A 15,071-nucleotide genomic window follows, 5' to 3' on the forward strand; every position below is an offset into this window, starting at 1 on the left:
ACATTTTGTTTGTCCATTTGTCTGTTAATGGATATTTGGGTTGTTTTTCCTTTCTGGCTGTTGAGAATAGTGCTGGTATGAATATTTGCATGTATGTGTGTTTTTGTTGTCTTTAAGAAAACAGTAAGCTCTTGAAAGTTTTTACTTTGTTTATTTCTTGGGGGAAGGTAATTAGGATCATTGATTTATTTTAATGGAGGGACTGCCTATTGAACCCAAGACCTCGTGCATGCTAAGCACATGCTCTACCACTGAGCTATACCCTCCCCCTAAGAAAACAGTAAGCTCTTAATAAATGTCGAAGAAGCAAACCAAAGTCCAGGGCTCTGTATTGATGACTAGAAGATTCCTTGTCTCCCCAGGATCCCACACAGAGGTTACTCACAGTTTTAATTTTCACGAATGACAGCGCTTTTCAAATCTGTGCTCGTGTAAGAGCTAATCTCCACTCACTGACACATTACAAATGGGTGTGAGTGTGAGAGAAATACTCTGGGTCCTGCTCAGGTACTGGAGTTTGGCTGGATGACCTAACAGGCCAGTACATGACTGGTATTTCTAAGGCATTAGAAAAATTGGAATCTGACTGAGCCTCAGTTTTCTCAGCTGTAAAATGGGGTGATAGTAGAAGTGACCAGTTGTCCTGGTTTACCTGGGAAACTAGTCATCAATCCAGGATAGGACCTGGACAGATTTCCTCTTCATCACTTCCTACTGAAGACAAATTTATATTGAAACAATAACTCCCCTACGAGAGAAAGATACCATAATGCACTTTAAGTCACTCAGAGTGTATTTTCTGAGCCTCTGCTATGTGTCAGGCATCGTTCTAGCCTCTGGGCATACAGCAGTGAACAAAGCAGGCAAAATCCTAACTTATATCTTTGAATATAAACCTGAAGTTTATATTCAAGTGACAGGGGCTGGACAATACGTAAATAGATAGAAAGATGTCAGTCTATTAGAAGGTGGTAAGTACTCTGGAGAAAAATAAAGCTGGTGAGAGAGGGACAGGGTGTATTGGCAAGAGGAGGAGAGTGGAGTTTTGTGATTTTCCAACGAGTAGTGTGGCCTGGATTGATTTCCTTGAGAAGATGACCTTTGGCCAAAGATTTGAAGGCAACAAAAGGGAGAGGGAGGTGAGCGCCTGGGGGATGAATGGGAGGAGCAGGCCATGCTAAGAAGATAGTGGGAACACAGGCCCCGAGGCAGAAGCAGGACTGGAAGTGTCCAGAAATGGCAGGATGGCCACCCGTGGGCAAGGAGAAGTCCTGCAGGAGGGATCAGAGAGGCAATGGGAGCCGCTGGTGTAGGGTGTGCAGTCAGAATGTTGGCTGTTGGGTGGGAAGAGCAGGCAGGGCTTGGGTGAGGATTGGCAAAGTCCCCCTGAGGCACTCCAGCTCATTTGGACAAAAGCCAGTTTTACGATGGCTGCCAATAACTTCCATTACATAGAAATCAGAGCCCATGATCCGGCCCTCAGCCCAAACGTGGCCGTCCTTTCCCATCTTGTGCATCCCACCACCCAGCTGCTCAAGCCAAACGTTTCAGATTTGATTATTCTTGTGCTCACGTGCCTTCGCCCATTCTATCAGCAGGTTTTGCCAACACTACTTCCCAAACAGATCCCTAATCTGACCACTTCTCTGCTCCTGTGCTGCCAGCCTCATCTAAGTCACCAGCTCTCTTACCTGGCATGTACCCACGGAGCAGCCAGAAGGATCAGCTTAAAGCAAGAATCTGACCTCCAGGGGCTTCCAGCCTCGGGGGAAATTTTGCACTCCTTACTGTGGCTGACGAGGCACTAGTCCAGCCAGGCTGCCCCTCTGACTTTGTCTACCTACCCCGTCAGTCACTCCAGCCACAGTGACCTTCATCCCACTGCAGGGCCTTTGCATCTGCACTCACCTTTGCCCTCTGCCCCAAATACTCTTCTCCCAGTTTCTGGTCCCAGCTTAAATGTCACTAGGGTTTCCAACAGCAACTGATTTAAAACATGCATCCCTCCTCAATAAACCTATTACACTCCATTAAATCTCCTGTTTTATGGTGTCTATAGCACTTTTTTTGTTGTTGTTAAAAAATACAGAATGCTTCACGAATTTGTGTGTCATCCTTCTGCAGGGGCCATGCTAATCTTCTCTGTATCGTTCCAATTTTAGTACACGTGCTGCTGAAGTGAGCACTGGTCTCTACAGCACTTAACCCTCTTGAAAGTTATCTTATTTATTGATATAAAAATGATTTGTTTATAAGACATGTAAACCACTTGAGAACTGGGACCTTGTCTGTCTCTCCAATATGGTGCTTTCAAAATCAAGAGCAGTGTCTAGCACGTAATAGATGTTCAGTAAACACATGAGTAAATGAAAGTATAGTGAGTTGTAGAGCTTGCAAAGCACCTGCACCTTCCTCTGGGGTTCCACAGCACCCTGGCTTTACATCGTTAGAGCCCATACTACCTTATGTTGTGATGACTTCTATATGCCAGGTCTCCCCCTCTGGTTCTCAAAGGGAAGAAAGTATTTTTTGCATCTGTCTCAGTACCTAATATTTGCCTGGCACACAACAGCTACTCAGTAAATGCTCTTTGTATCAATGGATGAATGAAGACACACCCCAAATAAGTGGCTTAAAACATGTCATTTCCTTCTCATACAGAAGTCTAAGCTGGAATACTGGCTTTGCCACATGAGATGTTGAAGAGCCCAGTTTGTGCATACTTCCACATGGCCCGAGATGGCTTGCTACCTTCTCTGCTTTCCAGTGCTCAGGAAAGGGACAGGGGAGGAGGGCGCATCCCTCTCTCTACGGGTAGAACCTCAAAGTTGCCATATCCCTTCAGCTCACATCCCATTGGCCAGAATGAAGTCACATGGCCCCTTCTAGCTGCAAGGGAGGCTGGGAAGTGTAGTCTTTTACTGGGAGGAAGGATGTGCCCAGCTCACGGGTGTATTATAGTGGAAGAAGGGGAGATTGGCTATTGAAGGAAGAGCAGGCAGGGCTTGGGTGAGGATTGGCAAAGTCCCCCTGAGGCACTCAGCACCTCTGTTGCACATCTCCGTTACTTCATTTGATCCTCATAGCAGTCTCATTATACCAGCAGTGTATGAGCTATGATCTCCATTTACTGATGAGAGAATTGACACTTAGTGAGGTTAAGTGACTGAGCTGGCAAAAAACAACGAGTGAGCGGCAATCTGGGAACTTGAAACCAGGCCTTCTGACACCATGCTGGAGAGAGAGACCCATCTTGCTGGTTGTGTGGCCAACAGCTCAGTTCAGCCACGGGAGGATGTGGCCATTGTATCATTCCAGTGATACTGAGCACCTGCTCCATGCCAGACTACCTGGGGGACTCCTGACCAGATGTACAGCTTCTGTGGGCCTGAGAGCCTCTCTGGGGAAATGCCAGCCCCACGCCTGAGCCTTGGTGAGGCAGCATATTCCATCCCTCCTCTGTCCAGAACAGCAATCCCACAGCTGTGTCTTGGTGCTCACAGCAGGGCAGGAGGCGGGAGCTGAGCTTTTCTTGGCTGTTGGGCTTGTCTTCAGGATGATTCATTTATTTATCTGATCTTTATTGAGCTCCTACTATGTGCCAAGCACTGGGGATACAGCAGTGAACAACAGTCAAAATTCCCTGCCATCATGTAACTTCTATTCCAGTGGGGAGAAGCAGACAGTAAAATAAATAAATAATATCAAAAGTAACATAAACTACTAGTGGTAAGTGCTATGGAGAATACAAAGCAGGGGTGAGGAATAGGGAGTGCGGGGTGGGGGGAAGAGCATCTAACTTTAAATACAGGGGTGGGTGAAGAATCCACTGAAAGATGGTCTTAGAGCAGAGACTGGAATGAAGTGGGGGAGCAAGGTGGAGAATATCCAGGCAATGAGACTCCCAAACAGAGGGGACAGCAAGTTCAAAGGTCCTGAGGTGAAAGTACACTTGGGTGTTCAACGAACTTCAAGTGTAGTTGGATTAGAGAGAGGAAGAGGAAGAATAATAAGGCCTGCAGTGAGCAGTCATGTGGCCAAGTAGAGGGGTTGAAGCAGCACCGCAGGGACCACCGTGTAGGCTGCTCAGCGCACAAGGATGCCTGAGCTCACCAGGCCTGGTGCCCTGATGCAGGACGACCGCGTCTGCCTGGGGGAAGGAGCATGTGTTTGTGCTAGCGGGAAACTTTCTTTCTAATAACTATGGCTTATTCCCACAAGAGATAAATATCCCTTAGAAGATTTGAGGCAGAGAAATGGTATAATCTGACTTATTCTTTGGAAACTGTGATAAGAATAGACTCAATAGCAAAAATAAGCAATACGATTTTTTAAATGGGCAGAATATATAAATAGATGTTTTCCCAGAGAAGACATACAGTTGGCCAACAGGTTTGTGAAGAGATGCTCAACATCACTAATCATCAGGGAAATGCAAATCAAAAGTGCAATGAGATACCACCTCACACCTGTCAGAATGGCTATCATCAAAAAGGCAAGAAATAAAAACAAGTGTTGGCGAGGATGTGGAGAAAAAGGAGCTCTTGTGCACTGTTAGTGGGAATGTAAGTTGGTGCAGTCATTATGGGAAACACTATAGAGTTTCCTCAAGAAATTAAAAATAGAACTACCATGTGATCCAGCAATTCCACTTTTGGGTATTGTATCCCAAGAAAAAGAAAGCACTAACTTGAAAACATATATGCAACCACATGTTTATTGCAACACTATTGACAATAGCCAAGATATGAAAACAACCTAAGTGTCCGCTGAGGGATGAATTGATAAAGAAGTTGTGATTGATACATATGTATATAGAACATTATTCAACCATGAAAAAGAATGAAATCTTGCCCTTTGTGGCAACATGGATGAAACTTGAAGGCATTATGCCAAGAGAAGTAAATCACACAGAGAAGGAAAAAAACTATAATTTCTCTTATATGTGGAATCTAAAATATATATATGTAAAACCAAGCTTATAGATATAAAACAGCTAGGTGGTTGCCAGATGCCAGGGGTTGGGGAATGGGAGAAATGGGTGAAGGGGGTCAAAAGATAAAAAAAATAGTTGCCTTAGCTCTTCACTTTGCCTTAACATTCTAGACACATGAATATGTTTAAATCTGGAAAATGGCTAGGCGGGGAGTGGAGAAAGAAGATAAAAGGACAAAACATAGTAGAATATCAATGACAAGGGAAATGAAGAGCAAAGCCCTAAAAAGCAAACTGAATGAAGTGCCTTCAAACAGCAAAGTTCCACAGAAGCAACGCGATTCTTGGAGCGTGGAAGCAGGGAGGTGGGAGGCTCGGGTAGACATAATCCAGGCTGGTGCGTGCTGGGCATTGAGTACATCTGCAAGTTAGAAAGCTGAGGGATGAGACAGAAAGTTTAATAAATAAGATGAATCAATCCTGCAGTCTGAAAATATGTACGTGCATGGCTGAGTCAGACGCATTAAAGGACAAGGAAACATAAAAGATATCTCACCTCATTATTAATCCTAGACATGCAAATTAAAACCATAATCAGTTGTTAGTTCACATTCATCAGATTGGCAAAAATAAATAAATAAAATCAAGATTATGACTCTCTATATTATTTATTATATATTTATTACAGATAATAAAACCATAAATCATTACCTAATAATGCTGAATATGCACATATCTTATATCCTGTAATTTAGCTCCTATAAGTCTATACCCTAGACAGACTAGGCTAACCCTGAACCTAGATACACTGTGTTTAACAGGCAGTTCTATTCATAATATCAAAACCTTCTAAATAATAAATGAATACTGAATATAAAAACATTACACATCTGTGGAAATGAATAAACTACACATTTCCACAATAATGTGGTTGCATCATAAAATAAGAAAAAAAAAGACTAGATTGTAGGGGGCAAAGATGGAAGCAAGGAGACAAGGCAGAGGCTTTTGCAAAGGATGGTGACTTGGCCACTTAATGGCATTAGGCTCCAGGTACCAGTCTGGAGGCAGATGCCCTGATCTACCACTGAGCACTCAGACCTGGCTCAGGCTTTTCTGGAACCATGTTGTTGCAGATTTCAGCCCCCTTTAGAAGCAGAGTCTTAAGAAGTCATGGCCTGTGTGGGCACACCCCTCCCTCACCACGGAGGAGAATTTGCCTGTGCTCTGTTATAATAGTCATCCACAGAGCATCTACTATGTGCCAGCGCTATGGGAAGCATTTTGTTTCTCCATCTCTTTACCTCTCCCATGAGGAATCTCATAAGGAAGCTGGGATTGAGAGAGCTCAGTAACTTGCCCAAGATTGTACCAAGACTGCAAGTGGTTAAGTAGCAGAGCTGTGATGCGAAGCACATTGATCTCATGGAGGCCTGGGCTCATCACCACCGTGTCACTGCCTTCCCTGAAGGCACCATAGGGAAGGAGGAGGGGACGACTCAGCCCTGCTCTGAGCTGTTAGTCAATTTGCAAAGAACGAGCCTCCTCCCAGCTTGATATGAATCTCTCCCAGGCCTTTGCTTTCTTGTCTTCCAGATAAGTTAGCCAGACAGCCAGCTGATTAAGAAACCGTCCTATTTTTGAAGAGAAGAACATTCCATAATTCCCTTCGGTAACTCAGTTGCTGCTGGTAAACAGTGACTCTCCTAACTGTCACCCAATAGGGTGAGGCCATATCTTTTCATCTAGTGCCTAAGAGGATGCTGACTCAATTAGTATTTGCTAAACAGATAAACAGAAATAATGAGGTTATCGGAGAAGTGGATTGAAGATGAGTGAGCCCCGAAGAAAGGACGGGCTCAGTGGTGAGACAGCAGTAAACCTTAGGCTGATCCCAATACACAACCTTCCTGCAAAGCCCGACCCTTAACCTCCGTAGGGGAGGGAGAAAGGACGGAGAGGAATGAGCGGCACAGAGGTTGCTCCAACAGCGGCATTCTCAATAAGAACAAGGAGGCTTTTATTTTGCTTTCTCTTGATCAAATTACGTGTAGTTTCGTTGTTGAGAGTTCTGGGCTTAAGCTCCCGCTTCGTCCTTTAAGGCATGTAATGTCGAGCTGGTGCCTCACCTTTGTGAGCCCCGGGAGCGTGTCCCCGGGACAGTGCGCTGCTTGCTGGCAGGGGGGCAGGCCCTGCTTAGAGCTTCCCCAGTTCTGTTGCTTCAGTTCCATGACAGCCGAGGTGCAGTAGACGCTTCCATTAGCTCGACTTTGTAGAGGCGGCACTGAGACACAGAGAGTGTGCCTGTCCAGGTCCCTCGGCCAGCGAGCGCTGAGCGAGGGTGACTCCACTCAGTCTGTGCCTTCTAATTCCTCACTGCCTTGTCTTGGGGTTCAAAGAAAATACTGTTCACAAGAGCACCTGAAACCAAGGCCCCAGAGTAGCGCTCTGCTGGTTGTAAATGCTTAGTAATAGGTCATGATTTTGAGGATGGCCTGCCTGTTCCCTGGAGGCTAAGAGAATAAGGAGCCAGGAAGGGCCCCTATCTGGTCCTGAAGTGTGAGGGGAAGGGCCTGGAGCCATTTGGAGTCCTGGACTCCAAGAGGTAATGCCTCTGGTTCAGGTCCGGGGTGATTGTCCTCTAGTTAAAGGGCAGGACCCGCATTCCATGTTATTGATGACCCCCCAAACCCCAAAACCAAAACCTAAAAATACCTACAAGACAGCAAAGCTCTGAAAAAGAATCCCAGCCTGCGGGAGACGGTGTGCCCTGTGTCACTCGACAGAAGTGGGATGGAGGCAAAGGGGAGGAGACAAAGGGGAGGAGACAAAGGGGAGACATTCACTTGGGGACAAGAGAGGTGTCCAACTGGGCTACACAAGGGCGCCTCCACTCTTTACTGAGCAGCTACTCTGTGCCAGGAACCGTGCAAAGCGGTTTCACGTGAATTGCCTAATGTAATACTCACAATAACTCGGGGCAGAACATTCTATTTTCTTGTGTTTGTGCTCACAAAGCCAGGGCTAAACCTGATTCTAGAGCTTTCCATTATGCCATTCTGCCTCCTAATGTCCCATCTTCATTTCCAGTAACTTTGTTTCAGTGGCCCCAAGAATAAGGGAGCAGAGAGCCTGCCTGAAATATTAGAATGTGCCTGGCTTTTAAGTGGACGTTTGCCTAGAGAGCTCGGTTTAAATTGATTATATGTAAGTATCGGATTAATACTTTAAACTGGGCTTTCTTAAGATGCTGCCTAGTAGAAACCACACGAGATCTAGGAACACAACATTCCTGAATCCACAGCACTTTGAGAGAGGACTGCAAACTTCCTTAGACCATGGTTTGTGGAGTCTTTCAGAATGAGCCTTGAGGTATCACCCAGGTTTACCTCAATTTGAAATATGCCCTTCTTTTCACCCGTCTCTGAGCACCGTGGCTGGTTTTCAGCCATCCCTTGGGCATCTTGATATTGATGTTTTGTGGGACTCTCAAGTCAGCACACCCAGGCCCAAACCCCAGTCTTCTTCCCCAGACCAGCTTCTTCTCCTTCCTTTTGTGCCTCTACTAATGACTCTTTCCCCTCAAACTCACTCTGTCGCACTGCCTGCTGCCCCACCTTCACCCCTCAACATTTACTTAGATGCCAAACCATTAAGACCATTTCTTTCCTCTGTGCTGGCTACTGCCGCATTTCATCCCATCTATGTTTGCAGTAAAGGTACCTTAACTGGTCTCCTCACTTTCTGCCCCCCTCCTTGAACCTGCTGTACTTCTCCATGACCGACTGAGTTTCCTAAAATTAGCTCCAATCATGGGTCTGCTTGCCTCAAACCTCCAATGGTTTCCTATCATTGCCTTTTGGAATCAAATGCACTGGCCTGATGTGGAAGTTCTCCATAGTGTGGCTTCACTTAACATCTCCAGCCTCTTCTTTTATTTCCTCCTCCTAAAAGTATAAGCAATGGGCCATTGGCTGCTTGGGGATTGGCCCCACCCTCTTCTGCATCCTTGCCTTTGCTCCTGCCTGAGATTCTCTTCTCTGACCTTCTATCCATCTACCTTTGGAAACCTACCTATTCATCAGGGTCCAATGCAAAGGGCCTTTTATTTATAAAGGAGGTTTCCCTTTAGCTCTTCACTCCAGAGGAGTACAACCTCTCCTTTTGCTGTTTGTATTTTCCTTCCAAGTGAACTCCATTCTGCTTGATATCAAGATAGTTTATAGCCTTGTCTGATTCTTCTTACTTGATGCTTAAAGGCTAGAACAGTGTCCTTTTCACTTTCGTGCATCCAGCACAGAGCCTAATACCCATCAGGAGCTCAAAGATATGTGTGGAAAGGAGGAAATTAATCTGGAATTAAAGAGTACTTCCCTATCAAAAGAGAAGACAGTAGATATATATAGTTAAAAATTGGTAGCTATGTTGGGGAAATGTGCACCTTTGAATGCTCAGATTATCATCCTTTATTGGGTAAAATGACGTGTCTGTGGAAACTCTCCTTCCCCAACATGTGAATCTCATCCAACCCAATATGATGCCACCCTGGGCAGGAGACAGGATTCACTTGTCAGGAACTCATTTCTTCAGGCACAGGGCATACATGGATCTTATTTTGAAATGACTGAAAATTCCCTAAGTACCTCCAAGGGGAAAATCTGATTCCCTTTCCCCATATGCTGATAATAAATTCTGAGCACAAAGGGAAGCGAGTGATAAATGTGCAGACCTGGTCCTCGTCTGCATGAGGAAGGGTTTGAACTCACTGAGGCTTTAGCAGACGTGAGAGTTTGAAAAAGATTAAATCTTGCTTTATTTTCAATCAGAAGCTTAGTCCATCTAAATAAAAAACAAAACCAGAAAACTCCCCATGGGTTAAGCTTTCATAGAGGGGAAGAAAAGTGCCTTTTCCAAGCGCACTGCTGATTTTGTGGTGACTGCAGAATCCAATATCTAATCTACTTCCCCACTTCCTGTGTTATGAAATGCTGGGCATAGTTTTCTCTTGGCTCAGTCTCTTGTCGATAAAGAGCGAAGAGCCCGAAGGAAAGACAGCGAACACTGCCCTCTTTTGTCCACCCGGGGTTTCTGCCTATTCTTCTAGATGAGTGTGTGTCCGGCAGACAAGAGTTAAAGTCAGGCTGAGTAAATTCCATTTGAGTCGTTCTCTGCATGACTTGGAGGTTTCAGCAGTGTGGAACATCTTTATTTTGGTGTCACCAACATTTTAGCTTATCCAAGGCCGCCGCTTTGCACCAAACCCCATTTAATGATGGTTGGTCTGTGCTGACCGAAAAAAAAAAAGTGGGTGGAAAGCAAAAAAGAGGCTCTATTGTTTGAGGTTTCCCTGCTCCGTCTGGATTACCAGGGAGCTAAAGATAAAACCCAGGCAGAAAGTGACGTGTCAGCAGAAACAGAGCAAGAGCCCCTCTCCCCTTGGATAACCCCTCATTTGGAAGAGACAGCTTTGTCTGAGTGGCTTGAGAAGGTCTCAAATAATTTGGTTATGATGTTTTTGTAAGTGTGCTGGGGCAGCTAGGAAGCAAAAGACTTTCTGGACCAAATGTGTTGCCATTGTGCTTGATCTGATTGGAGCAGTACTAGCAAGGAAGTGCACTTTTGTTTGTGGAACAACTTATACATTTTTCATAGGCATATGCAGAAATTAAAAATTAATAATATGACCTCCTCTCTCGGTTGACTCAAATCACACTTTACAGTTCTTTCTTGCAGGAGTTCGTATGTATTTGGCAGGGCTGCAGAGTGCACCGGGTGAAGACGGAGTGCAGGGTTCACTCCCTGGGAGGACAGCTTAGAGTCCTCTTGGCTCTGTGCCCAAATGCAAATTATTTAATTTGGTTTGAAAGCTTTAAAAGTCATATTGCCAAGGCTTCAGTGTATCATTTAATCACCTACTGTGTCTGTGCATCTTCTGTGTATGCAACCAGACATCAAGGTGCACAGGGAAGATGTGTCACAATGGGGAAGGGCAGATGTAATTGCGGATTCCTGTTCAAGGGAATCGAGTTTGCACTCTGCAGCCCATCACTTTGTTGTTAAATTTTTGCCCGAGTTTTAGCAACTTTGGGTCCTTCCTTTCCCAGGACAGTTCTGGGCACAGATATTCAGCTCCTTTCTGCTTTTCAGGGAATTTGTTCTTTGACTGGTGGTTTGGAAAACATGGTGAGATAAAGTCATTATCAGGACAAATGGAGCAGTTAGGGAAGCGGCCCCAGGGAACTTTTTCCATTCCCGTTACTTTTCGAAAAGCCCCATAAAAATGCTCTTGCCAATTTCTATCTCATCAAGCCTGGGATGTTACCTTGACAAAAGGAATGTCAGAACTCTTCTAATCCATGATATCCTCTCACCAACGGCAGATCTCTAAATTATCAGGGGTAAAGTATATTTAAGAGTAGGAAAATATCCATCAAAGAACAAAGTCAGGAAGCAGATCTGTTTCGTTGTTTCCTTTCTGCTAAGTGCCTTTGAGGAAGCATTTGCATTGGCTTATGCCCCTGTGTCTAGAACCAGCCAGATACAAGCCGGGTGGTGCTTCATGTATACGAGGGCTTCCATTCAGATACACGGAACTGGAATCAGAAATTCAGATCTTTAGTAACTTAATTGTGTGGATGTCTACAGTAGCCTGGTAAGGAATGGTTAATGTGTTGAAATATTTTGGAAATACTGACACCAAAAAAATTTATTCTGAAAAAACAGTCCAATGATGAAAAAGTAAAGGAACAAATTACATAAAATTCTAAAGTCCCTGGGGATCGATTATAAAGTACATCGTTTAAATGAGTGCTACTTGAGAGAAAAGCAGGGTTGGGTTTATACACTTTCCTTAGGAAATAACGAATTCTTAGTCCTTGTGTCCAACGTAGGCAGGCTAGAAGAAATGTCTGTTTATTAACAAGAAAATGTACATTTGCCTCAAAAGCTAAGGGGATGTTTCTTTTATAGGATCCTTGTAAAGTTTCTTTATTGGAATGAGGATGAAATACTAAGTGTTTGCATTTATATAGCACTCTGTTTGTCAGAAATCTTTCTCATGGACCGGATCATTTGGCAGGAGAGATGAGCCTGGGGATAAGATTAGGAGAAAAGCCAGTTTACAGTGTTAATTTATGAAGCAAACTGGAAACAGAAACTAAAGAATGTTATTTTCCCTCGTTCGAGTAACAGGCTGGTGTTTGGCAAACTGTCCGGGAAGATATTCAAGAGAAGAGTGAGCATGGTGATTAAAGACTTTTCTCTCCTCTTTTCATCCCCCCCCCCCCCCCGCCCCGTTTCTTCTCTGACCACAGTTTGAACACATTTCAATCGCCAGCAGCCCCAGCAGGGCAAGGCTGCCACATGCTTGCTAATAGTTGTCCTAAAGACTGCATTCCCAGGGGCTCTTCCCGGTAGTGCTGTTGTAGACCGGTGAGTTACCGTATTTCCCTTGCAGCTGCCGCCCGCTGCAATGAAGCAGCAGGGTTGGGCTCCCAGCCCTGCCTGATAGTCCAAAGTAAGGGGCCAGCAGGCACCTAGGAAGTGTAATGACCCTTTAACCTGAATGGGTTGATTTAGAGCTAGTCTAGGAATCCCTCCTGGCCCTGAGGTCCCAGTGTTTCAAGGACATTTTCTGCAGACTGGCTTAAGGCACTGCAGTATTAAATAAATAAATGATAGCAGTGCTGCTAACTTCTCAGGAAGACAGCAAGTCATCTGGGCAGTGCACGCAGTGAGCTGTGCACAGAGCCTCGCTGAACGATTAGCAGCAAGTTTCCCATCTGACAAAACAGATTTGCTAGTTTGACTTTGAATTTAAGTCAACAAAGACAGAAAAAGTGTGCAAAAGGCAATCATTTGAAGGGAGGGCCCCATGACGATTTTGCTAACTAAGGAAGGCTGTGTACAAGGGTATTCGTATATTTCGGAGCCTTCCAGAAGTCAATGTGTGTGAAAGTGTTTTGTAAACTGTGGAGTCCTTTCATAAACGGTAACTACCCTCCTGAGACATTTCTAAACTCATCAGAGTGCAAGTACTAAGCATATCAGTAAGAGTGGACAGAAGCACAGAAGAGACATTGACAAGTCCTTTCTAGGTGCACAAGTGAGTGTGTTAATTTTTAAAGGTCTTATAAAAGATAGTGAAGGTGCTGGAATAATTGGACATACAATTTCTACCTTAGCAGAAGCTGATGCAAAAATGATAGAAGATAAAGGAGGAGACGTGAATGTTTCTGCCATTCTTCCATACAGTTCCCATTACTCTATAAACCCTCTCTTCTCTTAGTCAGACCAATAAATCTTTGAAATGGGGGAGAAAAAGTCTGACTCAGCCAAGAGGAACCTGACGGCTCCCCTTGGATGTTATTCTCCAGGCTCACCTGATGTTCTCTGATTTGTTCACTTGGGTTCGAGAAGCCAGCCAAGGAAGGGTGACCCAAGCCGGTTTGGGGGAGAGCTGAGCTGTGGGACCTGTGGCTGTCTCCTCGACTCATCAGCCATTAAGCTTGTCACCAGCTGCTGACATCTAAAGCTGAAAAGAGGGATGTTATGGCACAATAAAATGTACAAGCCCATAAACCCCTCCTTGGTGATTGGTCATGCTCTTCTGTATCCCGCCTGGCCTTCGCCCTTTTTTATCACCAGCTCATGGCAGGCCTCCACCCACAGAGCCAGTCCACAACAAAGGCGCATTAGTTCCACGAGGAAACATTGCCCCTATAGCAGCCTTTAACTTCTCTGAAGCAAGGAGACCAAGGGAAAAGCAGCAATAACAGCAATAATAACAACAAAACTGATGCAGGAAAACGGATGTGGGGCGTGAGGAGGGCCGTGTCCCAGGTCTCGGTTGAGCCCCTGGGATGTGCCCCACCAGGTATGGGTCCCTGGCTTTGCGCAGGAAAGAACTCAAGTGCAAGCCACAGTTGAGCAAAGGTAGGTTTATTTAGAGAGATACATACTGCATAGGGTGTAAGGCAACAGAAAGGCAAGGCAAGAGGTGTGGGAATTGGGTGCTCAAGTTAAAGTAAAAGTAGGTACACACTCCACAGAGTGTGGGCCGTCTCTGAGGAGGAGGGAGCGAAAAAGGGCTGCCAGGCGTGGTGTTGTCAGTTTTTATGGGCTCAGTAGCTTCACATGCCTACAAGTGGGACCATTGCAACTGACCTGGGGAAGGGGCTGGGATTCCCATGAATTGGGCCACCGCCCACTCTTTGGCCTTTTGCAGTTAGCCTTGGGGCTGTCATGGTGCCTGCGGGCGTGTTATTTACCACGCTGTTACAATAAGCATATAATGAAGCTCAAGGTCTACTAGAAGTTAAACCTCTTAATCCTCAAGGCCAACTAGGAGATGAATCTTCCACCATTTTGGTGAATCTTCCACCATTTTGGTGTTAAATTGCTGTCATTCCATGAGTGGCTGTGCCCTGCCCCCTTCCCTCCTGTCTCCAAACAATTTAAGACTGGACCCTCACTAGCAACCCGTTTGGCTGGGGAGACCTGGTCTAGGGTGAGTAGGGTGCCAGTTCCCAGGAAGGAGTGTTTTGTATTGGCGCCACTGTCACTGCAGAAACAATGCTGAGGGTTTCCTGGGGTGCCCACTATCCATGGAGACTCAAGCTCCACACGGAAGGAAAGAAGGACTTGGAAGTAGCAATTCAGCAGACCCACCAGCCAGGCCCAGACTTTCTGTGGGATGGTCCACATTCCAGCTCAGGGAGATGCTGCTGGGGTCTGAGTCTTCATTATCAGGAGAAGAGATTATCATCTCTGTACTGTGATATCAGCTATTGTGATAGTTCCTGACAGTTGATACAGAATTTCCCCCTAGTCCTCCAAACCTCCTCTCAAGGTGGGTGTTTCCCTTCTCCATTCTCTTGAGGTGGCTGCAAATATGACTTCTTTTTTTTTTTTAAATTTTATTGAGGTATAGTCAGTTTACAATGTTGTATCAATTTTTGGTGTACAGCACAATTTTTCAGTCATATATGAATATACATATATTCATTTTCATATTCTTTTTCACCATAAGCTACTACAAGATCTTGTGACTTTCAATCATAAAGGCTTGATTCTCGTCTCAGCCCTGCCACTTTATAGATATGTGCAATCCTGAGCAAAACACTAGGGAGAAAACC

The 15,071-nt window shown here is 45.1% G+C and overlaps 1 non-coding gene across 1 annotated transcript; it reads right to left on the reverse strand.

The window, feature by feature from the left end:
• Positions 1-2,079: 2,079 nt before the first annotated feature.
• LOC116276837 (U6 spliceosomal RNA) lies at positions 2,080-2,186 on the reverse strand. Its single transcript, XR_004186320.1, has one exon. It is a non-coding gene; the product is annotated as a U6 spliceosomal RNA (small nuclear RNA).
• Positions 2,187-15,071: the final 12,885 nt, after the last annotated feature.

The sequence above is a fragment of the Vicugna pacos genome, chromosome 2 (genome assembly GCF_048564905.1).
Source record: "Vicugna pacos chromosome 2, VicPac4, whole genome shotgun sequence".
Classification (NCBI taxonomy): Eukaryota; Metazoa; Chordata; class Mammalia; order Artiodactyla; family Camelidae; genus Vicugna; species Vicugna pacos.